The 27,965-nt window shown below is 41.0% G+C and overlaps 1 protein-coding gene across 2 annotated transcripts in view; it reads right to left on the minus strand.

The window, feature by feature from the left end:
- The window catches only part of flrt1a (fibronectin leucine rich transmembrane protein 1a), a 40,186-nt gene extending 12,654 nt beyond the window's left edge, over positions 1-27,532 (minus strand). The window contains exons 1-2 of one of the 2 annotated variants that reach the window (XM_068729542.1): positions 26,943-27,532; positions 1,256-1,484 (exon numbers count right to left, since the gene is read on the minus strand). The gene's annotated coding sequence lies outside the window, so the exon portion shown is untranslated. Of the gene's footprint in view, positions 1-1,255; positions 1,485-26,938 lie in introns of both variants that reach the window. The other variant, XM_068729543.1, reaches the window with a different exon arrangement.
- Between the last annotated feature and the right edge of the window lie 433 nt (positions 27,533-27,965).

Genomic DNA, 27,965 nt, shown 5'->3' on the forward strand with positions numbered 1-27,965 from the left:
CTCAGAAAAAATCCTCGACTTTGACTTCTCGGTGTGTGTGTGGGTTTCTCCTACATGAAACTTCAGCTGTGGGAGTGTTCAGATCTCAAACAAAAGTTTCTTTGAGTCGTCTCACTCTTCACTCTCTTACGACTCCACATGATCTCACTTTCACCACTGAAATCTGGTCGGACTGGGTTCAAAACACAGAACATATTGTATTTTTGTCAAATAAATATTTGAAAATGATATAAAAATATAATTTCTTCAGCATCATGGACGATATTTTAATGTGTATATTTAAAAGCCATGCGGGAGGAAAAAGAAAACCTGCCCCTGTGAACCAATATGTGTTGGCTTTGGAGCTGAAAAGCAAATTGAGGCAGTCATGGAGTTAGTATATTTCATTATTGGGTGCTGGCTTTTAGTACAACCTTTACTGATTGCTTTGTTTGGCCTCTTGCCCAAAAGGAGAAAATGAGGGGGATAATCGAGCTCTATTGCCAACTGTTTAACCGTTGATAAGTGTTAGTTTGTTTAATAGCTTCATTTATCTCGTATTTAATTACTGACAATATTTGAGAAGATACAGTCAAGGTGCTTCTCTGGCTTTGGTTCTATTTGCTCTTTTAACTTTTTGAGGTAAACTGTCAATTTCTTTTTCCATAAAAATGCTGGATGAAAGAAAACTGCAGGTACAGAGACAGTTTTCTTACTTCCGAGCAGTAATTACGTCGCATTTTGTGCATTTCATAGAAGCAAGTCAGTTAATGCTCTGCTCATGCTTTAGGAATTTTGATCCCGGTACAAAAGTTCATCGAGTTAAATTCATAATAAAAGGGGTTAAAATTGCCCAAGTTCATTCATTTGAGTCACAGCACTAAGCACCGTTTCCACAACCCCAGAATCCTAAAAAGACTCCTCTAATCATCTGGATGAAAACATAAATTCTGTTCTCTGGACAAATATTTATTTTTAATTTACTTCAATTTTTAACCCGTTTCCCCAGTTTTATTTCCTTTCCTTATGTTCTTGGTCCTATTGTAAAACAATGCAAAATATTAACTTATTATTTTTGTATGAAAATATAAAATATTGGAAATAAATATCAATATAGCAGCATAACTGGTAATACAATTTTAAAATCTGGTCCAAATTGAGCAGCTGCTGCAATCTTTGTTTGGATTGAGAAAAAGAGACATCATTTGGGATTGGGTGGAAAACAATTTTGATCTAATGCATTGTCTAAATCAAGAATAACTGAATACATGCTTACTTTTTGAAGTGGAGTTGCCAGGAAAGGAGGTGCTGCAGCACCATTTGCACTATTCTTCCCAACACGATTCCCTCAAAGTCTGCAAACTGTGTCTTCTCCGGCTTTTATCGAGATGTAGCCCATGAACTCGGGTGTGTTCTCGCTTGTTTCAGGAACAGCTCTTTCTCCTGTGCTTTTATGTTCAGCTCTGATGTCGATCAGTTCTCACCACTGGCTTCAGATCTGTTCACTGTGGAGAAAGAGAGCGACAGAAAAATCATCAAGGGAGCACAGTTGACCATCATTGCCAATCAGAGATGTCAAGATGTTACATTTTTCTGATGAAACTGTAATGGTATTAAAGGTCTTTGTGCATGAATGTCATGTGTGTTGTTACCGTATGTCATTCTGTATACAGTATTCCGGTTTATCACTTTTCATGATCTACTCTTGGTTAGAGGATTTAGTGATTTAGTCTTCATTTTCCAAACTTTCATTACATTTTTTTTTTATAAATCAGATGTCCATTTGGGACTCAATTTAATCAAAAACCCTTTAAAAAGTAAAAAAAAAAAAAAAATGACTGAACTTGCTGTTTACGTGGTTTTAATGCCAATTATAGATGTATAAAGTCAGCAAACTTTAAAAAGTCATTACTTTTCCCTTGATTTTCCATCAAATGTAATGCTGTGCTCGATGATTGCACCACCATGTTAGTCCTAAGGTTGTTTAATAAACTAAGTTCAAAGAAAGTGTTAAAAGAATGATATAAATCTCAGCTAAAAATAGGTAGACATGAAAGATTTCCATCAAAGCCACCTTATCCCAGACGAGGCCTTGAAACTCTGCCAACAGCCCCCTCCACCCTGATCTCGCCACCTTCTTCCCTCACATCGACGCTGATCGGGTCTCTTTCTCACAGCTATCATTGACTGCTTTGTGACACGAGACAGCACGCCATCTTCCTTCCAGTCAGTTCAACTTACTCCTCTTGTCATGAAAACAAACCTCATCTGATCACAGATCTGAAACTACTGAGCAGTATTGCTCCTTTATTAATATTTATTCTTCTAAAATTCTTGAATGTGCTGCCTCCAATGAGCTCTTTAACAATATTTTCCAACAAAAAAACTTTCGAGGGCACCTGTCGGATAATAGGTATCTGCAAAAGCTATTCATGAAGGTCAGGTTTCAAAAAACTGTCGGGGGCCCCCGCTGTGCCCCTGACCAATGTGGCACCAGTAAAAGTATGCCAAATTAGCTATTACCTGTTCCTGACAGCTATCACTGGATTACTTTGATATGTAAGAAAACTTAAAGTAATAAGGGGCATCTTTTTTTTTTTACTAATTTCTGATTTCTAAGCAGATTTATGGACAATCTTTTGCGATGGACATGCGAGATAATGAACTCTCAAAGTGTAATACACACGCAATCTAGAAATGGGTGTAGCATGTGTGTGTGTGTGTGTGTGTGTGTGTGTGTGTGTGTGTGTGTGTGTGTGTGTGTTCAAATATAATGAGCGCAATTTTTGACACTAATTGAGATTGGGTGCTTCAACTGATGATTGTGTTGGTGATTGGGCCAAATCGGCAGGCCAAACTACAATAACTAACTTCCCATTTTTTATAGAACACCTGTACCTACACCTGTCACTTTCACCTCAAGCAGCCTCTTCTCCTCATGTCACCACTAAACTGGAAGTGAAACAACTGCAACAGCTGCCATATTTTGGGCAGACAGTGCAACTCGTCTATGATTTAATTCCAGTATACCATCAGTGATACGGTTGGATTATGATTAAACAATCCTCCATGCGTGGTGTCATACTGAGTTTAATCAAACTGACACACTGGGGCAATAGAGCCTGGTAAGCATGGTACTTATGTTAAACTTATATATCAGAGAAGAGAGCAACTTTGTACACCTGTGACAGATAGAAACAAACACATGTGAGAACAGCAACAGTTTTATTATCAGAATAACTGTTGTGTGGCCATAAGAGGAGCACCTTCATTGCCGCTAAAGAAACACAGAGGCATATTGTGGGAAGAGACAGCAGAAGCACAGATTGCGCAGTGGGTATCACAAAAAGGCTCAGCATCTTCCTCTCCAGGGAGGTCCACCAGGGCCAAACTGTCTTCTTTTCTTCACCAAACCCCTTGGCACTGTCACCACGTCCCATAATTCCTCCCGTCATTGCCGTGACACTTAACTGACCTTTTGATTCCCAGCTCTGACACACAGGTTGGATTGCATATCTCCAATTTCTAGCTGATATCTCCAATTGGATTCCTGCCAAACACCTCCCGATTGACCTTGACAAGACTGAGCCGCTGTTCCCCTCTCAGAAATCCTGCCCTTAACAAGAGCTGTCAATCACAGTGACACCCGTACAGTCGCTCCTTCCCAGACTGACGTTCAGTTTGATCTTAGACAACCAACTGCTCTTGCAGATACGCTGCGCGCAAAATCTGCTGACTCAGACGCAGTCGTTCGTACAAACGCTCTTTGTCTCCCATCTGGACTGCTGCAGCTCCGATCTGCCTGAGCAACCTTTCAAATAACTGCAACGAGACAGTTGTCGCACTAAACTTCTTAATGGACTTGGGCTTGTTTTCTACTGCTGTAACCAAAAAGTGATGATATAGTGCATGCAGGTCTGATTTGAGATACTTACACTACATTACCCATCTCAAACTTTGAAGCTTTGGATTTATATATCTAAAATAACGAATCAAAAGCTAATTTCTTAAGTGAAATTTAAGGGCATCTGTGTACAATTACAAGAATTTCCATGCCAGTTTATCCTCCCTTTTGTACTTTAACTCTATATTTAATTTGATAGTTGAGAGAAAAATACAATGGAAGAGTTCAACAATTTGGGAAATATGTTTATTTGTTTTCTTTCCAAGAATTAGGGAGTGGGATAAGAGAGTGAGATAATATCAATTATCATGTCTCTGTGTTAAGTTAAGTACAGAGCTGGAATAAGATTTGTATAGTTTAGCTTAGCATGAAGCATTAAGACTTGAAGCATGAGGAAACTAGACTGGCTCTGCTGAGTTAAATACACATGTACAAATACTTCTATAATCGTCATATGTACCTTGTATCTTGTTTGTTTAACCCGTGCCTTAACAGAAATGTAAACGGACAATTTATGATTTTAAGGAGTAGGCTTTGCAGCCATTTGTTGCAGCTTGACAAAACATGTCCAGACTTATTGTACTGGAATTTGTGCAACCCGCAGAAACACAATCATTCTACACGTTGTAAAACGGTGAAATGCAAAATAAAACTATTGAAAATAAGACACTATACTGTACTACTATTCACTATACGGCACATTTTGCCGTATAGTGAATAGTAATACAGTATAGTGTACAGTATAGTGTCCTTTACGTGTTGTCATCTGACACAATGTTATAACAAAGAGGCTTTTTTTAAGGCAACGGCTCAAACGTGCCTTCTTATTCCTCTAAATTTCTGCCCTTACATCTTGTCAAACAGATACATCCATATTCAAATAATTATTTCCCTGCAATGTAAAGCATAGATTCAACCTGCTATTTGCTCTTTCACACACATCGAATTGATATTAATCTCTTCTCAGCTTACTCCCAGGAAGCAAGCATCTCAGCATATTTCCCATACATTAACTATTCATTAAAATTCATAATCTGCACGTCATGCCTTAAAAACAGCTGATGACTAATCATGTGTAGTGATAATTTTTGCCTCCATATCAGGAGTCCATGTTGAGGATCAGGCTGCCCTGCATATCTCGGTTGCTATAGTGAACCCTTTGGTTACTGTTTCTATGTGGGCATAAATAAGGAATCAAATGTGTATGTGTGTGTGTGTGTGTGTGTGTGTGTGTGTGTGTGTGTGTGTGTGTGTGTGTGTGTGTGTGTGTGTGTGTGTTAAATTGTTTATACCTCGCTGTGATTTAATAGTGATAGACAGCAAAGGTGCAGAACCTGCAACTGAAATGATTTGGCACACTCTCTCACACACACACACACACACACACACACACACACACACACACACACACACACACACACACACACACACACACACACACACACACACACACACACACACACACACACACACACACACACACACACACAGTACTGTGACACACAGATACCCTGCGATGTGATCAGACTTTCAATGCAGCAGCACATAATGTCTATTCACTGACAGGGAGGTGGCAGAGGGCAGCGTAGACTGGGATGACAAAGATGACGGATAATTGAGACAGAGCCTACTAAGTGAGATGATTTCACATGAGCGGTTAGCTCGGACCTTTCGTTATCATTGTCCCGAACATGTACTCGCTCTTTCCCATTCAGTGCTTTGCTGTTTCACTTGTCCCTCTCGAGGCCCATCTCAATGACAACCGAAAGAGCGTTCTTTCTTCCCTCGTTAACTGAAGAGTGCATCAGTCCTAATAAGAAAGCTTTTACACGGTTAATTAAGAGACACTGTAATGCAGTATGTAATGCTCAATTTACTCATCTCATTCTCCCTCTCGTCTTCTTTAATTTCATTCAGCATTAATCCGTCGGACTCTCTTTTTCCCCCTATTATGTGGACTCTTCTACATCTACGCTGTGCTTATGTCCAATTTGCTCGTGCCGGCTCCATTTTGAGCCTTTCCAATACCCTCCTCTTCCACCGCGCGGGCTGATCGTCCATTTCTTTTAATTCTCAGCCTTAATGTTGTTAACTCGGGGCAGAGGGAGACAAGGGATAGGAAGAAAAAAAGACAGACAAAAGAGAAGAAATGAGCTGGTTGGGAAATATATTAAGATGATAAAATGCTGGAAATAAGGGGCAGCATTCGCCACAACAGAAATATTGGCAGGGGCTGAGCTGCAAGGACCTGCCAGTGAAACTAATGTAAACATGGAGGGAATATAGAGTGGAGAGGAAAAGAGGGGCTGTGAAAATAGAGAGATGGTGTTGAAGTGAAAGCAGATGAGTAAATAGACCAACCCCACTTTAAGGACGAAGAGGGAAAAGAAGAAGAGGCGGTGAGGATGTTGGGTGATGGAAACAAACAGAGCGAACACCAGTGAGGTGGAGCGAGCTGAGGCTGCCGTTTTAAAAAGGTCCACACGTTTGAACATTAATTAAAAGTTATCCACTGATGAATTGCCCTGTGATGAATTGTTTCCCTTACCATAAAAACTATGCACCCCAGAGGGGTAGCGGCAGGCCACTAAATCTGTCATCCATGTTTTTCATGCTCTCTGCTTTTGACAGTAATGAGCCAGGCCAGTATGATTGGCTGCTCAGTGGCTGATTAAAAGTAGTTTCCTCTGATACATGGATTTACTTTGACATTTCTTACGCAGGAAACATAATGGCTTTATAACAGTGGTGAAAGCAATAATTATTTTTCATTTGCAATTCGTCTCAGTTGTTGTTTTGATTAATAAAGGAATCGTTTTTCAAATGTTAACGAATTGTGAAAAATGCCCTTCACAGGTTCTAGAGTCAATATTTTATATTAAGGATGACAATATGAGAGCAATGTGACAATGTTGTTGTGATAAACCTACAGAAAATTACGCTCTCAGCTCAAGTGAGAGCTCGAGTGTACAGAATGTGAGAGAGACTTCATGTGGTGGGTGGGATGAGAGGTCGAACAAATTGGATTTGGAAACAGGAGGCTGGTGTTTGAGACCAGTGTCCCGAAGTCTTGTTTTTATAATTTTTGAAGCGACACTAATGACGTGTTTTCCTGTTACCTTGTTTCCTTACGTATTTTTCTTACTTAAAGTACCTATTTGAAGCCCAACCGTGATGTTTTTTTCTAGACTTAGATAAGTGGTTTTGTTGACTAAACCTAACTGCAGCAGTCAACATAGTTTTGTTGCCAAACATAACCGTGACCATTTCACAGTGACGGTGTGGTGTTAAATGACATACTGGCATAAAATGCCAGGCGAAAAGCCTAAAATGCGTAATAATGACGCACAGAAATGCTGTGCTATTTGTACACCTTCCGGTGAGATCAGGTTGATCATTGCCTGCAGCTGCTCGGCGTAACAGAACTTTAAAATAAGTTTCAGCTCATTGTTCAGCTGTCCGGCCCACATCATCACCGTTTTGGTTCACTCTCAATGCTCTGTAGTGTTGTTTTTGGCAGCAGCAGGCTGCTGTTTTCAGAGAAAGTGCTCTAATAAACCCACTGTGCACTACCTGCCCAGCACCAAACAGCAGACAGACTAAGTTAGCTAGCTGTTGAACACAGTGGAGCATTTAGCAGCTAAAGAGACTTCCCTCAGGAGTTGGTAGAGACCAAATCCAGAGCTAAAAGAGGGAGAATATTGGACTAACATTTGCCAGTTGGACTGAAACACAACTTCAAATCAATAATACTGATCCGACTAACATAATTATAGATACAGTATAATATTTTTCATTTTTGAGAACTGGAGCCAGTGAAACTTTGGCTTTATTACTTAGTTAATTACTTTCAATAATTAATTGGCAATCCTAATTGTTTCAGATGAATCTTCTGTCAACTGACTCATTTGCAACAATTGACAAATTGATCAATTAATCGATTTAAAAAAACGACAGAGCAACTATTTTCATAATTGAAGAATCATTTTAAGATTCTTTACTGTGTGAAAAAAAATTCAGCTTCTCATCTGTAAAGATTTGATAATGTTATATGTTTATGTGTCCGTATCTTAGAAAACAGTAAGCTAAATATCTTAGGATTTTGGACTATTGGTTGGACAATACAAGACATAGGAAGATGACTCATGTTAGAAATTCTAACAGACATTTTTTCTGACGTTAGAGACAAAACGATTAGCCGAGAAAATATTTCTATTGATTAATCAATACATTTCATTTGACCATTTGGAGCCTAACAGTGTGCCAGCCTCCTTTGTGCCCTTCAGTTGACCTGAGTATTTTTGTCTGGATGTGTGCACATTTGGTCCCTCTTTTTAGGATAAACAACCTACAAATAGACTAATCAATTAATCAAGGATTTGTTTCAGCACTTCTTCATAATGGCTTCTCTGGAGACACAGATCTCCTGAGAATGCGAATTCACAGAATAAATCAAATTGCATTGAAAGTCATACTATAAAACACCTTGTCATGCAAACGGGGGATTTGCAATTTTATGAATTCAAATATACCTCGCCATAGCAGGACTCTCAGAAATGCACAAGGCAGAACAATCGTGCATGTTGTGAACGTGCACAAGAGAGCCGCATTGAGGCTGTTATATGACGCGAAGTGGGAGACAAATTGCAGAGTTGCAGACCGAAATGGTTCATGGCCTCGGCTGAGTCTGATAAATTCTGCCCGCTGAGCTCCACTAATCACTGCAGCCTGTCACAGACACGCCCCTCTTCCCCGGAGAGCCGGCGATCACGCTCCTGATCTCAGGGCAGCCACTGGCCAACCCCATATAACACACACTTACGGACACACCCGTGCAGCCCCCTCCACACACTCAGACGTGCGCTGTTTATGCATGGATAACACTGTTTGTAAAACGGATCACAATCAAAATACAGTGCTAGTTTCCTCCGGTTCTCTCCCTGGTAACACAAAAAAAAAAAAAAAAAGCACCCCTGTGTGGTTTTTTGTGACTCGCATGAAGCCAGAAACTGCATACGACAGCACAAACATTTCCATACCTATCATTCTTAATTGTTTCTTTGTTCCACCCCCATCTCTCTCACACACACACACACACACACACACACACACACACACACACACACACACACACACACACACACACACACACACACTCTGTATGCTCGTTTGTGAGCTGTATCAGTGTAATTGATGCAATGACTGGAAATAAACAGGCAATTTAAGTGCTGGACACCTCACTGCTCTCTCTCACCTCTAGATCCTCTTTGTCCCCTCACCCACACACACACACTATCAATGTGGACCGTCCCACAATCAAACAAGCTGGAATAAGGGACAAGGTCAACATGCTGGAGGGAAATAAAACGTGGGAGACGGAGAGGAAATTAGGCAGGATAAGAATAGAGAGGGACAGAGGGCATGCAGAAAAACAAAGAGCAATCCCACAGATGACTCATGTCTGGATGGCCTGTTTATTAATGACAAATTTAAAGCCCCGAGAGAGAGAGAGAGAGAGAGAGAGAGAGAGAGAGAGAGAGAGAGAGAGAGAGAGAGAGAGAGAGAGAGAGAGAGAGAGAGAGAGAGAGAGAGAGAGAGAGAGACGACTAAACTGCAATTTATTTTCTCCATTTTTGCTGCTTTGACCACTACGGCCTGCAGCTCACAGGAGGTGCAGCCCAGTGAGCGCATTCGCTTCCTTAAACGTTTCCTCTAAAAAGTCTTCCCTGTTTGCGTGATGGGTCGCCCTCACCCGACCACTCGAGCGGACAGTATTCCAAACCTCTCCTGCCTGCAGCGAGCTCGGACCAAAAAAAGAAATAGAAATAGCCCGAGCTGATCCAACCGGCCACGTCAATGTGACCAGGCTGCAGCACAGAACCTCCCTTTATCTTTTGACCGTTCCAAAGGTCCCCCGTGCTGTGTATTGTGTGCATCTACATCCTGACCCATGATAGCACTAATTGCTAAAAAGCTACACGTCAAAAATGTGTCCTTGGTTGTCTTGTTCTGCATATGTATGTGACTGCATTAATTTGAACCCACTTGGTGCTGTGAGCATCAGTTGGGAACAGTCATGCTGCATGAATATTAAGAGGTTGCAGCCAATCGTGTATGCTACACAGTTCATAATAAACAAGGTCTAATAATTTAATGCGTTTGCATGTTGACATATCCCTCGGGCTGCCATACTGCCTGTACATGAGGTTTTAGGGAATAAGAGTCAGGCATAAAATGATTTGAGTACTTGACAAATGGAGCACGGTAGAGACACAAGCAAAAGAACTTGAGTAGGGTTTCCATCATTTTCTTGAGGCTTCCTCCACTTTTATAGAGCATCCTCAGATCTCCCTGGGGTCCCAGGTCATCAACAGTTTTATGTGCCTATGCAGGCAGCAATATCAATTAAATAAAAAATAAAAAAACACAACATTTTGAAAATGAAACGTATTAGTTTGTTCCATTTGAATGGTAGGTTTTGCACTATACAGAGTGAGCTCTTGAAGGGGTCTGTGCAGTTTTTAATCGCCATTATTACCCCTGTTGACCTCCTGATGACCATCATTAGGTTTCTGGAGAAAAAAAAAAAAAGCTCTGTGTGTGTTTGAATGCCGTCTCTCGTGACCTTTTACCTCGACACTGCTGCTCAGCCATATTTTTTAGGACTGATGACATTTGCTCTTCCGCTGAAGAAAATACAGTTGTCATCTTTCAAACGGCATGCCCTTGACTCCTACAGAGCACCTCAACCTTGACTTGTGTCCGAACATCACATTGACAGCATTTTGCAGAACTAAATAACTGTTCAATTCTCTCACAAGAATGATGGCTTCAGCACTATGTTCTTGTTTTTAAAGTGACAGTACTGCTCTCTAAACTCGGATATAGGTCAAATAGACTGTGCTGTAACAGTATTACCTGTAGGGATATTTCAACTGCAGATTCCTTTTGTGCATGCCAACCTCAGTCTCTGTTGGACATGAGTTAGTCTTGTATTTACTGCAATACAGCTAACACATCTCACATGAGCAATCAGCATTGAACATTTTAACTACTTGATTGAAATTGAAGCTGTGAATCTGAAAAATAGTTTGCTTTGTCCCTTAAAAAAATTTACCTGCAATAACTGATTATTTTAGCCTCATGGGGGCACAAAAATAAGCTGTGAACAGCTGTGAGATATTATCACCTTTTAAGCAGTTACGAAGCAACATTAGCTTTCATTGTTGTCATGTTTCTGTCCACCTGATGAAGTTCTTTTAGCTTTGTTTTAATGTCCACCAACTCTTTAGGGAATTATTCTAAATGTTGCTTAATGCTACGCTATATTCAGTTCAGTGATATAGTTTTATTGGCAAGTTCAGGTAGAAGTACAGGTCCAGGTAAATGGGCAAAGTAACGGAATCAAGCTAACAGAAGGCTAAAAACAAAAGGCTAAAAACACATGGCAAAAAAGAGGCATCGCGACTAGGAAGTCTGGCAGGGATTGAACGGAATATGGCCGGTATATGTACTGAGAGGCCGATGAAGGAATGAGATGCAGGTGAGTAGGTGGGCAGGGAAAAGGTTAGGTAACTGCAGGGCTGATGAGGGAAGTGGGAACAGGTGTGTAGATGGGCAGGGCAGTCAGGTGATGTGGACAGGAGGGAAAGTCTGAAGGCACCAGGTGGATGGATGTAAAACGGCAACAACAGGGCGTGGGGAATTAGATACAGTGGCTGGAGAGGAGGGACAGGGAGACAGACAGGGACACAGTGCAGACTTTTTAAAACAATTAGTACTTAAAAAAAAACAGGAACCCATAAAAAAAGGAAACTGATGCATTTAGAAACTCTACAGTCCGCTCGCTGTCTGTCTGTCCCTTTGATCCAGACTGAAATATCTCTCAACTATTGTTACATGACATTTGGTTTAGACATTCATCTCCCCCTCAGGATAAACTGTAATAACTTTTGTGACCCTCCCCCTCCCCTAACTTTTCATACAGCCATCATCAGACCAGAATTCTGATTTGTCCACACATTTTGCTTTTGGTTTTTGCCCTCAGCTTTTTTGTGCCAATAACAAAATGTTAGCATGCTATTACAGTAAACTAAGATGGTGAATGATATCTGCCCAACATGAGCATGTTACTTGTGTTATACTGTGTGGAAACTCATGTGAAAAAATAAATCAATGCCTGCCTGAGAAGCAGGGAAAACATACACAAATGTTAAATACTACTGCAAACATTACGCCACTTGTAGTTTAATGTCTGAAATGAGCAAAAACCCTAATATGATAGTATAGAAATTATTTTCATGATATACTGTATTGCTTTTTCTCCCTACCCTTCCGTTTTCTTTTATTATGGTCTTATTTTCCCTTCACTATGTCCTTCCTCTTCCACTAAAATCAACCTCTCTCTTCTTCTCTTCGTGTACATGCTCATTCTCCCTTGAAAGACTTAAATTCTTGATGGCAGCATTATCCCCGCAGCCCCCTGATAAAAAAAACCCCCACTCATACAACAAAGCACACTGACGCACACACGTACTGTACAAACACACACACACACACACACACACACACACACACACACACACACACACACACACACACTGCGTAGGCTCTCTGCAGTGCCTCTACCTCATTGACCACAGCATAATACTTCATTAGCTATATAGCAGATTTTACCGTTCTAAGTGAGATTAGCTTCCTTTGTCTCCTTTTGGCCCCGGAAAAGCTCCCTGCCCATAAACCTTCTCTCCAGTCACAGAGCCAATAACCTCAAAGTCAAGAAATTTTATGTTTTCCTGGCATTTTTGTTTTATTATTATTCGCTATTCATTCCTTTCTTCCCAGAGAGAGAGAGAGTGCGCTGGAAGAGATCCATGGCCATATGACTGATTGGGACTCTGACACTGAAAACTGTGACACAGTAAAAAATACAGGCAAAGGACTCCCAGAGGGGTCAAACGCTCCCGTTGTATTAGTGGAAAAGCAGAGAAACCAGATACTTGCATAGAAAGGGTATGATGTAATTTTCTAAAAAGCTCATAAATTATAAAAAACGTTCTGTAATGTGTTTATATATTTAACAACTCTCCGCTGAAATATTAAACACCTACAGTATTAACAATCAAACTGCTTACGGCTGTTCCATAAAGGGGTGGCCATTTTTCTTTCTGCACAGAGGAGAGTTAAAAGAAATTCAGGCTGCAGAGTGGGGCCACAGAACTCCATTTTGAACCTTCTGAGACATTTTCAGCGCAATTGATCATTGCACTTCATTTCACAAGGCACAAATCCTGAAGCGAGGACGGCTCAGTGGCAGGAGGAGGAAAGGAAATCAGAAACAGTAAACCTGTCCATCTGGGCCCCGTCTGTGTAGGCGGCTGGTTGCTGCACCCTGACGGGGCTTCCACGCTGCGAGCGGCTGATGTGTCGCTGTAATCTGACCCAGTGTGGGCGGCGCAACGAGCTCTGATTGCTTCTGTGTTTCTGGTCTCGAGAAGTTTAGAACGGGCCAAGTTATTCATGTCTTCACTTTGCCGCGGCCGACAGCACGCAAGCACTAAATGGGGAGCATCAATCTGAAACAACAAACCCAAAATGTCACAACAAAAAATAAAGCTGTGGGCAGAAATGTTCACTTTTAAAAGGAAACAGGAAATGATTATATGTGAAGCACATCGGGTCCTAAAGGCAAAGTTGTGAGCCATGTAGCAATATATATGATACAAGATAATTATATATGTATTATACTGTGTGGCAAGTTCACAAGTCAAGCAACATGGTAATTATTAAGTTATTAAGGTACATTATATGTTATTATACAGTTTTGTAACCTTTTTTTTATCTAAATAATGTTGTAATTTCTGTTACTCTCCTGTTGTAACTTTGCGTGTTCTCTAAAACATTTAATAATAAATGACTATATAAGAAACAATATTTTTTTATTGTTAAAAAAAACAAATAACTTATCTGCTGCTTCTGGACTGTGTGTTTTGTGTTTGTGGGTGTCAGATTTCATTGACAGTAACCACATTCTCGTTCAAATCTTGCGAAATCCTGATCGGTACACGGAAGTATGTGACATTACCCTTTTGTCCCACCCAATTCAAATCAGTAAAAAGTGCACAGAGAACAAAAAGATAAATCTCAAATATGAACTGACTTCATTTTTATAGAAAATGTGTTCATGTAGGATCCATGAACACATTTCATTGTCAGCCAGCTCGTAAAGCTGGCTGACAAATCAGGTCTTCAAGACCTTTAATGTTTCTGTTCTATGGATGGCAACTTGTTCTCCGAGCATATGACAGTTAAGCTTTGAAACAGTACTTTGCCTGTATTTTTGATAAGGGACAGAGCAGATTACTGATAACTCGTTGATCACGTAGCTCACAGAGCGTCTGAACACGCCACCGGTTAACACAACCTATTTCTTTTACACATTATTTTATCCACTGTTATTGCAGTATATAGGACATGTTTAGTGCCCTGCTTGTGAGCCACTTCACTGAGCTTTCTGTCATGGTTTTTTAATTATTTATTTAAACATGATTGACCGGGGGATTGAATTACGGGATTGATTGATCAGTGGGCTCGTAAAAAAGGAATTCCAATGACCACTGAAACCCAAGTGTGACTTAAATGGCTAAAGGGCGGAGCAGCCTCAGCAGGCCGACATGCTCAACCAGTGCAGGCTGACAATGCATCACAACATCCCTCATTCTTGCTCCTCTATCTCATCTCATCTCATCTTCAACCGCTTATCCGGGATCGGGTCGCGGGGGCAACAGCTCCAGCAGGGGACCCCAAACTTTCCTTTCCCGGGCCACATCAGCCAGCTCTGACTGGGGGATCCCGAGGCGCTCCCAGGCCAGTTTGGAGATATAGTCCCTCCACCTGGTCCTGGGCCTCCCTCGGGGTCTCCTCCCAGCTGGTCGTGCCTGGAACACCTCCCTAGGGAGGCGCCCAGGTGGCATCCTTACCAGATGCCCGAACCACCTCAAATATCTCCTTTCCTCTATCTGTATAAAAATAAAAGTGGTGGATGTTAGCTGGCTGATTAAAAAGATCGGAAATAAGAATGGATGAGGAAAAACTATGATTAAAAAGTGACATCTGTATACTGTGAATGCAGCGTGTTTCCAGGAAATGCTACAGAAAAACGGTTGTTTGTCACTTTAATGAGGAGGCTAAAGATTAGGGCTGCAATTAGGAACTAGAAAATGCATTTCCTGCTGAAAATGCGTTGGAATGCTGAAATCTGAAAGCTGAAATTAATTGCAAAAACATTGCTGAAAATACAGAAATGAGAGACTACCTGTCTGAAAAATGTTGAAGCCCGAAAGCATTTAAACTGCACTGCTGAAAACCCTTCTATTGAAACGTCTAACTATGGTGTCTGTAGCTGAAAGTATGAGAAAGAAGAAGGCTTTGAAAATTGAAGAAGTTTAACAGGATTTGAAGATTTTCTCCATAGATATCCCATTGAAAAAAAAATTCAAAAAGCTTAAAGATTAAGGGGGGTCCTCTAAAAGTCTCTAATACCTGAATGACTGTATGAGAGAGAGACACACACAGAGAGAGAGAGACACACAGAGAGATAGAGTGAGGCTTGTGTCTGTGAGTCTGTGTGTTTATAAACATCAGTAATTAGCTCAAGCACGAACACCTGTGAGCTTCGCAGCTTTTTCATAAGAAAAGACTGGAAAACACCTGTCAAACAAAACCCCAAAACCCCCATAACCATAGCCCCTATTGCTCCAATATTAATATTGGAGTGCAGAGTGCAAGGATGACTTGAAGAACAGATCATGCAAAAATTGTGTCTGTAGTGTAAAAAAAAGTGCCTTCAATGGTGATTTAGAAATGGGGTACGGTTGTCTGTGCAAGACTTTTTTGAAGTACGTTTTAACATTGGGGTCTATGGAGCAGAAAGTTGGTTTTCCTCTCAAGTAAAGGCTTTTGAGCCAAATGTGTAAATCTGTGGGATTCCACAGTCATATGTTTACGACAAGGACAAGATTAGCTACGTTTCCATCCAAAAATTATGCATGAAGAGTGAAAATTGAGGAGTCAGTCGCAAAAGACAAATATTTTTTTCACAGGAATCTCAGGCTTCTCTTCACTCTAGCGATGACATCACGCACTCTAAGCTGCGCAATACACACCCATTATAAAAGCAGAAAAGGACTGAAAAACACATAAAAGCAAAATTGCTACAGTTCAAAAAGTGTAAAAGATATCAAAATGATTATAACATGCAATCATTGATCAGGGTTTTCTCAACATTTGAAAGTTCAAATGGTGTCTGTAGCTGAAAGTATGAGGAAATAGAAGGATCTGAAAGTTGAACAAGTTTAATAGGATTTCAAAAGTTTCTCCATAGACATCCCATTCAAAAAAAATTGCAAAAAGCTTAATAATTCAAAAAGTTGAAAGATTAGAAATATGAAGAGATATAGCACTCATGAGCTGAAAGAGCTGAACATTTAAATATTTGAACGGTTTCTGTAGCTTAAGAAATGTGGAAGGTATTAAGTGCCAAAATACGTACGGAAGAAATAGTCGGAATAAAGAATAGGATAACAATACTTGGAATGCTGAATCAGCATTCCAACAATTATTTTCTTTACTAATGATCTATTTTTGTGATACAAGATTAATGGATTGCTCTATAAATTATCAGTAAATCATGATAACTGCACTTTCCAAAACTCAAAAGGTATTCACTTTACTATCAAAGAAATCCAGAAAATGTGTCATAAAACAATTTATCCAATTTCTAGTGAGACGCAGAGACACATGATGTTTGTTTGTTTTTGGTTATTAAACAAAGTCAGCTGTTATTGTAGTAATGGTAGTAATTAGTGTCAGGATGCTGGATGTTAACACCTTTAGCTGGTGCTACGAGCAACATTCACGCAGATATCAGGTTGGATAAAAAAGTGACTGTGAACAGTTTCCAGGAGATTATTGTTGCTGGTGTTTCTGTCTCTGTCTCAGACTCCCTCTGTCTGTTTCCTCCATCAAAGCAAAAAAACAAATCCCAGTATCCCTGATCTTTCATTACCGGCTGTCTTGCTTTATCCCTTAAGGTTCAAGTCTGAGCCTTGTGTTTTGTATCTTCTTGTATTTATTTTTTCTATTTTGTGCATCTCTGCATTGCATGAAGTGCTGGACATGCCCTCCTACAATAATCCCAGATTACACATAGACATTGGGGTGTATGTATGTGTGTATGATCATATCATTATACTGGCACACATCTTGTTTTCTTTTACTCTCTATGTATGCTTAATGTATTGTGTCAAGCAATTTCCTCTTTTCAACCGCTGACCTCTGCACCTCCACAAATTGTTGTAAAATTCGACAATCCAGCCTCCACAAAACACTAATCAGATCTTGGATTTCCAGAGCTGCTGTTCGGTCTACATTTAACCAGAGAACCTGACCCAGATGTCACTTCCCATTTAGAAGGAAAGAATGAAAAAAGAATTGCCATTAGGGAATTCTTGAAAAACAAGAAAACTGTGAAAAAAATGACTGCTGCTCCTTTTTCATGCCAGCTCTTCCTGTTTTCAACACCACTTATTAGTCAGAATGTCTCATATGCAAGACTCAGCTCAGTACCAGCTGTGCTGTCTGTAGTGTGAAGCTGAATTTTATATATATATATATATATATATATATATATATATATTGAGATGTATACACACACGCAGAGGGGAGAGCGGGATGACACACGCTGTTTGTATAATAAAAAGGTGCTGTTTGCATATTGCAGAGTCATTACTGGAGGTGTCTTCTTTTTGCTGTGTGCTATGAAGCTCCTAAATTTAAAAGCAAAGCACCTCTTTTCTTCTTCCTTTTTTGTTCAGGGAAAGAAAAAGGGAGGGGAAAAAAACCACACGAGCAACAAAGCGGAGCTTAATTATCGCTCCAGTAAAAACAAAAAAAGAAACTAATCACACTAGCCTTCCAGAGGCACACAAACATCTTCATCACAATATGTTAACATATAGGGAATGGATTTCAGGATGTCGACCTGTCTACATCTTGATAACAATTAAAACAAATCTATCTAAATTTAAAATCAGCCCACATAATAACGTAAGTGTTTTATTTTAATCAATTCCTCTCCAAGCGCCGCTGCTTTCAATTGTTGATTTTATGGCAAGCTGCCTGCGTGGCCTCTGCCTCCAGTCCGTCCCTCTGGATTCATTTGCAGGCCTTTTGTCAACGTACTGTTGCATGTTTTTAATGGCCACAAAGCTCCGCGAGCAGCTGGGAGTGCAGTGAGTTTGCTGCGTGCATTCGAGCCATCCCAAGGAGAGCAACAATAGGAGATCCAGAGCTGCGGCACGCGTGAGTCAGTCACGTTTCAAATGTGTATTTTCTCAAGTCAGTTGGCAAATATCTGCACTTGACTTGGCATGCCCACTGTACCCTACTGGCTGCCAGCTGTCACTCAGGACGAAAGAAAGATGGAGGAATGAGAACGAGGGGGGGGTAAAGGGAGTGGTGACGATGTGAGGACACGTGCCCCGAGGCTTTCTTGCTCTCTTGTTTCTCATTTGTCTCTCTGATGATAACAAAAAAACATGGCAGCCCCGAAACAAGAGAGGTCGACATCAGAGAGAGAAAGGAGGAAAGAATGCTAAAGGGAAGGAGGGAGCGAGAGCCTTATATGGAGAGGAAACATGACAGAGCATTTTTCATGTTAATGGCAAAATTACCACAACATGGTGATTCTTAATGCATTAGTCCGCATGAGTGCACCCTTGGGTTTAACGCGACACCAACCACACACAACAATGTGGTATTTCATGCATACTCTGCATGGGAATAGAAATCCATCAATATGAGCAAGAAGAGATTGATGCCACATTTGGCGTCGCACTTAGGCGAAGAACACAGGCTGCGTTTAAGTGGAGTCAATCACGATGTAAGAGGTGTGCTGTCCTCATTACAATCCAAACACAAGTACGCTATTGTACAAATGCTAGTAAAAAGGCAGAAAAATTAGCAGGCAATTTAAGAAATGCTTGTTTTCTTGCATGATGCATGAAGACTTTTACCCCTTTACTGATCCTGCTGTACTGAACAACCAACCAATGCGCTGTACAAAATCTGATGTCATGGCGGCTCTCTGACTTTGGGAACATCAATCAACCAACAGTCACAGCGCTGTGAAGAGAGAACTTCAGCTTAGTTACTCTGAAAAAGTGTCAGCAGCATGTGTGGGTTGAAAATCCTCTGTATCAGCACATGCATTGGATTTGACATGAAGTCACTTGATATTCTTTGCTCTGCTGCAGCAGATTTACAGATTAATAGATTTCTCAAAGCCTTTCATGGTACACGACCAGGCATGACACATGCAGATACAACTAGTTCGTATTCCTCCTCATGGGAAACATTAATATTTAATACATTTGGCATATATAAAAAGGCTTACAACTGAGCGACACTCTGCAGCTATAGAGTGATTCTGATAATTTTTGAATCCGCGTGTGTGTATTTGGTCAACACATGTCAGATACAGCTCTATCACTGACAAACGGAACTGAGCATGCATGCTTTGGCTTTTCATAAGACACTGATTTCTGTGATTTACAGTGTACAAGGGGGCTTAACAGATCACTAAATCACTGGAAGACACATTCTGTGACTTGTGCTGGATTCAAATGCTTTAGTGTCTACAAATGTCAATACTACTGGGCCTCAGAAAGCCTCCTCCATGTCTCATTTACAGCCAACTGAGAAGCAAAACCACCATTAGCTGCTGTTGTTTTGCCTTTTAGATTTCAAATGTGTCAGCTTTCCGAATGTCTGTTTTGTTTTCACTAACACTATTGTCAAATCGTTCATGCAAAATACATGTAATAATTGTCACCTTACTTTAGGCCTCAAACGCAGGCAGTAGCTCCTGTGTTACATGATAATAGTTTTTAGATTAACACACCATGAACAATATTTCACTCAACTAAAAGGTCCAAAGTGTAAGATCTGACAGGAATTTTTGTTCAAAACATTTAAATGAACTAATATTAACAACAGAAGGTGAGGAGGTTACCATGTTGACATTATTTCACAGATGTCTACGTATTGTGTTTCAGACGAAAACATACAGCTCCAGTGAGCGGCACAGTAAACACAAAGACTGCTAACATAAACTATAGGCCAACGCCACATGTGAAGATTACTAGATAGTGGTGTCATTTTGAACAGCTCTTACAAGTTTTATATATATTACATATTCTTGCCCTGCTGTTAGTTAGTAGTTGTCTTTTTTTAATAACTGATGACTGTAAATTTAGACTGCATGGACCCGGCAGTAGAGGTGAAATGTTGCCCCCTTTAAGACCAGGTATTACACATCGCACCTTTAAATGAAACCTTGTTTTCAAAGCTGCATGAGAGTGCATTGTTAAAGAGATATTGCTATTATACTCAGATAAACCCTATTTGTACATACAGTAGTGTTTCATGTTGTATTGAAACGGTTATGATCATATTGTTGTCGCTGTCGGTTCATCTAGTGTTTTTTAGATTAAAAAACCTCCCAACAATGCGTAGGATAGAGGAAATTAAGTTCACACGCCAGAAGAACATATTTCCAATGGGAGAGGCAGAAGGCTTGATTTACCGCGTTGAATATGATCAATGTTATATCTCCTGCATCAATGTACCCAGAGCCTGTTCCTAAAATTAAGCACAAATGAAAATTGAGCGAGCATGATGTTTGCTTTAGCAGTCTCTCGACGTGGCTGTATATGAAGCAGGAAGTAATATTGCCAACACAGGCTCTTTTGAGACAGAAGAATTGTGATTTTATTCCAGCTCAGTACGCCCTCACAAGCAGCTTCAAGCAACTGAAGTCTGTTCCCGCAACTCGTGTTATTCCACATTCAACTCAGGGACTCTAGGATACCACTTTTTAAAAAGTAAAGCCACATACTGAACAACGTCAATGCAATGAGGACGACCCCGCACCCTCTCACGGCTTTCATCGGCGCAGGGCTTTCATCTGCGGATGAACTGGTCACTCTACATGCACAGCCGAAGTATAGCTACTCAGCCACTCGCAGCGTTAAAACGCCTGCTTTGAAAAGACTGACACGTCAAGAGTTTTAATTTTTTTTCTTCTGTAAAAATGGCAGACATTCAAAATACTCAAAAAGACTAAATGAATGCAGGAAGCCGCGTTTCTTTAGCCTCGAACCACAGTAAATGGTTATATCAGCACCACAGCTGATGTAATCAGGGGAAGATATGCACTGCACACACAGCAAGACTGAAGCACAGTGGGGGGGGGGGGGGGGGGCAGAGCAGTTCCTGTCGGCTCTTTTTAGTGATATCATGTCAATCTCTCGTCTTTGCACCTGCACTGGCTTAGATTCAATATTAGAATGTGAGCGTGAACCTCACAGACCTTACGTATTTACCAAAAGCCTGTGATCTGATAGGTGGGATCATAGGAGTGTCTGTGTGCTGTGGGACTGGCTGTTAGAGCAACACTGGTTAGCATCCGACCAGTTGAACTCAAGTACCCCTTCACCATCCTTTATGTTCCAAATGTGTTTTCTATTAATTATACAGAAGAGGGAATTATTACAATAATTTTAACTGTTAATTCATTAATTTGAGCTATCTATATCAACCGGTTTATCCATTAATTTTATCTATTCATTACCTTTAACCGTTTTAACTCCTCTGTTCTTCTCTGTAGCTAAAAGATTTCAAAATTGAGCCACTCTGCAATCTTTCCACGTAACCCCTAGCAACGTAACCCCTGGTGTACGAGTACCCCTGGTTGGGAATCACTGAACCAGGACACTGCCATCGCACACGTTTTGTCGAGCTACAACACTTCCATGGAAGCCTAATGTTAGCCAGGCTGCTCCAACGTCTCTATCAATATCTACAAGAAGTTGAGGGAACAGCAGACCCATCTGGCTTCAAACAAGCCAATCTCAGAACCCATCGGCTGTTGTTCTGAATACGGATGAATGCAGGATCTGTTCACAGAAATAACAAACAATCTGACCAGCTCAAAAAAACAACATACCAAACCAGTTACAAAGCGGGCACAGAGGAGGGTGTTGTTCATATTCAGAGGTATGACACAGATGTTTTTAACAGCGTAACAAGCTTTGGTATTTACTGCTCTTCACGATGACACCTTAATGAACTGATATGTCGTTTACGAACATCCGATTCAAATGAAGATGGACTATGTTTTTCTCTCAGTTGTGCATGTCAGAGACGTGACAATTGATGGCCAAGCTAAGATACAAATTGCCTCTCTTCATGTCAAAACAGAGTGAGTGTGACTGAAAAGAGCATCAGCACTAATGAACACCATGCATTGTGTAATAGGTGCTATACTTGTGGTCATTATGGTCTATTTGCATGCTTTCAGTGCTTGACTTCACTGCATTTTGATTCTTGAAATCAACATTAAAAATGACATGTTTGAATGTCCATCTCATGCATCGCAGCAACAGAAAAGACATATTTTGTCTAAGGTGTCTGTTAAAATACATGCTAGGCTGCAGAAATAAAGTCAGTATAGAGTTTTAGAGGTTTTGTTTTTGATTTGTTGTACAAAACTCTTTATTTTCTTATTTCTACATAACCTTCTAATAACCTTGCATAAAAATTCAGCGAAGGCCACATACTGTTGAAAGTATTAAGATCTTGCTGCTGGTTAATATTGATTCATTAGTATCTCATATTTCATACTAATTTTCAATCAGTATTACAACAACCAACAGCAATTAGGGAACAATTGGAAATGTTTTCATGTCCATTTGTATTTTATTTGCCTTGGAAGGATTTCGGTTTGGAGTGCATGTGCTGATACCGCCGTTCCCGCTCTGCCAAAGAAATAGCACTCATAAAACTCCGGCGTCTGCTGCACAGGATGGCAGGAAGTTTACAATAAATGTCTGGATAAATCCACGAAAGACCGTGTTGCCAACTCTCCACCAATGAAATACACTAATGGCTGCTCAAAAAGTCACACAAAGGAGATGATGTAATACCACCATTCACACGTAAATGACATTAATAGGTGCTTGTCATCAGAATGGAAGAATTTGCAGCATGAAAACAAGAAAGATGTATGTTGTGGAGTGGAAGGTTGAGCTAAGACTGGGCTATGGAGATGCTTCATTAGCTGGTGGTAGAGAGACACGTCCTGTCACAAACTGCCCCTTTCTTGTCTCCCAGCCAGCTGACTAACACTGCTCCAACGAACCTCAGTTTTGTCAGCAGTGGTTCAACGTGCTGTTTGCACTGCAAATGTACAACTAATTATTTTGTGGTCTTGGCCGAAGATAGAGTCTGTCCAGCTCAGCGCAGGCCTGTGGCAAGGGTACCAACACCACCCCACTGGTTCCAGAAAAGCCAAGCCAAGCCTTCCCTTCCATTTCCTTTCCTTTTCCTTTCCATCCCTTCCTTTCCTTCCTCCCCTCTAATGTTTGCACTGGAGAAAAGAGGAGAGAGACTGTGTTTCTGTTCCTGCTGCTGCAAAAGGCAAGTGGCTCGAGAACAGCTTTCATTAAAACAACAAAAACGGTTGGATGCAAAATGCAGTTAAAATATGACAAATTCCATTTAAAAAAAAAAGTGTATGCCCACAGAGATTTTGCAGAAATTAGATCTCCAAAAGAGACTGAGAAACTACCACTTTCTTTTTATGGCATAAAGGATCATTTATTTCTCACACACAATTTTAGATCTCTCCCATTTCCCCCTGCTACGCAAGTGTAAGAGCACTTCTAATGCGTTCCACCAGATAAATGTAGGTGTGCTCCACTTCATGACATGTCATTTTTATACCTATCATTTGAACACACGCTCATACATTTCTCATTTTGTTCCTGAGTGGTACTAATTAGTACACATGCATCTCCTTAATCAGTTTTACCAATACGGCACAACACTGTGGAGGTTTTTTGTGGATTGACTTACCTTGCAATTAGCAATATGAGTGAAGAGTGAGTAAGTATAGGTGCTTTTTGTCTAAATCAATCTGAATTTATTTCCGTGAGCTGCTTTAATCCCGCTTGTCAGTCCACCTCCAGTCTGCTCTGACAGGTTTCCACCTACTGACCACCACAAACACTGCAAACCATCAATTTCTCAGCGGTAATGGCAACAATGGGCAGCGGGAAGGCTGTCATTCGCATAATGACTGAGCTGTCATGAGCGGCTATATAATAGCTATGCTGTTATGTTTTATAGACAGGACGTTCGCATATTCAAAGTGTGAGCAAAAAGTACTGTAGCTGAGGGCAGCTAGCTCGGCTGAGCTGAGAGTGCATCATCTACCTGTGATCCAAGTGATCTTTTGATCTGTACACTGTTTTATGATAATTACTTCATGCAGCCGGTTCTTGCCCGTTTTTAATGATTTCTACATGGAAAAAGCCATGTTGATGTTTTTATTTGCCAGAGGTTTGGACAAAGTGATCTGGATATCAGTCAAACGTCAATAACGTGAATAAGTCAAATCTCTGTAAGTAATGTTAACTTGCATTCGCAGCCAATTGAAACAAGCACTAATGGTTTGAGACTGGCTTATCACTGGCAGCAGCAGCACCAGGCTCCGATCCGCTACAGGTTGCCAAGTAAGGCGCGCTCGCAGCGAGGTGGTCATTATCGAAAGTAAGCCTTGAGACCGATCGCAATAATGAATGGTTCCCTCTACATTATCCCGCTTATTACATAGCTGCTTACCGAAGGCATTAATCACCTGACACAATATACTGATTTGAAATGTTTTGCTGAAATGCAATGAAGCAATCAACGAGGCAGCTCAGCAGTGCAGCCATAGAGTCACTGGTAAATAGCATGCATGGCTACGCCATGAAAGAGCTGAAACAACGGCGACATAAACACATCCAAGATCTGCTGCACAGACTGTGTCAATAAAAAGCAGCTCAACAAATAACACACTCACACTACAGATACCTTGCACTGTATTGAGTCCGCTACATCTATGAACAAACGACTAGAAAGCCACACTAGTCATTGAATAGTGCTGGAAGAGGCTGCATTGTGCCTGGTCATCTGAGAGCAAAATCTCAATTTCTTGCATATTCATTGATGTATGTTGAAGCCACACTTTGATTCAGCATCACGCTGCAGCATCACCATTAGAGAGGTTGCAATACCATGTTTACCGTCCCAATTTTGATACCTGAACTCGCGTATCAGCCGATACCGAGTAACAATCCCATAGCAATGCTTTAAAACATAACGAGTCATTGTTTTGCTGGTGGGATTTTCCAGTGTGAAATATTGCCAGCAGAGATGAGAAAGAAGCAGGATGGCTACTTCCGTTAACCATTTCAGAGGCAGGGATCCATTTTTTGGAGATGGACGTAGCTAACGAGAGAGCCGTCTCGTTTCTTTCTCATCTCTGTCGATGGCTGCACATGCACAGTACCGATCCGGCATGATGTGTGTATCGGCTAGCGAGCGACACGTGTTGTTCCTCTGTAGCACAAATGAGCCCAAAAAAATGGATGATAACACGATAATGAATCGTTCCAGCATTTTAAGCTGTATCGGAGGCCTTTAAGATACCGGTATCGGTATCAGAGCAACTCTAATCAGCATCACAGCTGCAGTGAAACTACAGGGATTTTCTTCGTCCTTTTAAAAAGGTATGGGTAAGTCATAAAAGTGAGCGATGTAATCAGCGAGGCCATTCACTGCGGCTGCCATCATTACTGCCAGACGCAGGCCTCGGTGCCAGGCGAGTCAGAGGGTAGTCCATCCAAGAATATCGCTTCCAACTTCCACAAGATGAATTCCTCTGGAGATGCCATCTGTTTGTCTATCGCCCGCGTGCCATGTGCACAGGTTGGAGCAAGTTATTGCAGCAGGCATGTCTCAAGCCTCTGCAGCTCCTTATTTATACGAGTCCTCGTCAACCTGCTTTGATTCGCCTCTGGGAAGTGCCCCTCTGTGGGCTTTGGTCAGAGGTTTCCCGCTCCAAATCTACTTTCATCCTGATATTCTGCACACCGCATTAACTAATGTGTTGCATTGGAAATGCGGTTGTGTCGGCATCTTCTCCCCAAATGCTGTCACAATCAGACATTAAAGCTTGAAATCTGGTTTCCTCAGAGGTGTTGAAAGAGCTATTGTTGCTTGATTTTTGTACTGAAAATTAGACTTGTTGTCTGTTTTTTTACTTGGGATCACAAGGTTTCTAATTCACATCTTTAGATTAACTGCACGTTGTGTTGATTTCAGCGTGCGGCGCTATTACATCCAACTGTTTTACCAACTTAATGACAATTTAATGGGCATTCATGGTGTGAGGCACTGCTGCAGGAGTAATATATGCAGTCATTCCGTCCACAAGTCAGATAAGTCAATGGGAACCCGGCAGTGGGGGTGGGGTGGGGTGCGTGTGCGTTCAGGTTATTCAGAACTCACCAACTTTACAGTCTGCATTCAGAATAGCAGGCTACGTGATATTTGAGTAAATTCAGACTGATTCTTTATGCATTAGTTTTGATTGTTCTCTACCTCATTGGAACTAAAGTGCAACTGTATTACATTTTGTTGCTTATATATATATATATATATATATATATATATATATATATATATATATATATATATATATATATATATATATATATATTATTTTTATTTTTTTCTTTCATGCCCATCACTGCCTAGCTTTTATGTTGTGTCTACTCTCCTTTGTTTGGATTTCTATCCAGACTGGGCCTCCGAACCAGAATCCACTGCTCATATTATGTGACATGCTCCTCACTCAAATGCGAATCCTCAATCAAGTGGTTTGGCATTTGCAAAGAGGCGATCGTATCGTTTCACATAGAGACCTTGTTATTTCTTGAAGCGAGCCTCAAATGTCGGACTAATATGTGTCAAATACCTGTTGGGGCTATAACGCGCAATGAAACACTAATAGAGTGATTGTACCCCCCCCCCCTCCCCCCCTTCATGACCAGATCCCATGATGAACAGCATATTGGCAGTCCGTGCACATCAATCAAGGCTTACCTACCGGATGGTGCTTCGGATGCCACGCTTTCTCTCGGTTGTTTGATGCAAAGACCCTCGCATTTGGCCGCCCCTTTTTCCTTTTCTTTTTTTGTTGCGCCCGCACGGGTCCTCCGGTGTCCTCCACGAGCAGGTGTGACCACAATCTCGCTTTGTTGTATTCCCATATGTTGTCGCCAGTGCAATTATGAATGCTCTAGTTGATCAGTGACTGGATAGCCTGTGCGATCATGTGCTGCGAGCTCCCCTCTCTCCCTCTTTCTCCCCCTCTCTCTCTCGTCTCTGTCTCCTCTCTCTGTAACTGCTCCCTCCGCCCGATTATCTCCCCGCTGCGGCACTGGCTACATGGTAATACGGAGAAATAAAAAAATAAATAAAAAACGTGCCCGAGTCGCTGGCGAACTTGTGCGCCTTATTATGGCAATTAGTCACCGGACCGGTACGTGCTTGCTCATCCGTCCACCGTTTGCTACAGAAATGTGCAGGCTCTCAGCTATATCCGCGGTATGCTCTGGATAAAGCGCCCCTCAGACGCTGAAACGTGTTTTATTCTGTGAAAGAGAGAGAGAACTATATCTCCAATGTGCCGGCTGAGGCTCCAGAAGAGGAGCAGAGGAGAGAAAGACTGAGGCGTAAAAAAAAAAAGGATGGAGAGGATTAAAAGAGAGGGAGGAGGAGGCTGGAACACATTTGAGAAAGCCTTTCCTCTATGTGTCCTTTGCATAATAGTGAGACGTGTGCATATTTCAAGTGTCTCTCTCTCTCTCTGTCTTTCTGTCAGCTGTTCCCTGTGTTGTAACTGTAGTGTGAACTTGTGGAAAGTATTATACAGATTATTCTTAATCTATCCGTCCATCCACCCATCTATCTATCCATATATCTGTCCATCCATATATCCATATCCAGCCATCCATCAATCTATCAATCTATCTACTATCCATTACATTACATTACAGTCATTTAGCAGACGCTTTTATCCAAAGCGACTTACAATTCAGTATCTATCTACCTACCATGGACGCAGCTA

Source organism: Cebidichthys violaceus, unplaced genomic scaffold (genome assembly GCF_023349555.1).
Source record: "Cebidichthys violaceus isolate CVI_PGR_0920_01 unplaced genomic scaffold, fCebVio1.0.p SCAF_46, whole genome shotgun sequence".
Lineage (NCBI taxonomy): Eukaryota > Metazoa > Chordata > Actinopteri > Perciformes > Stichaeidae > Cebidichthys > Cebidichthys violaceus.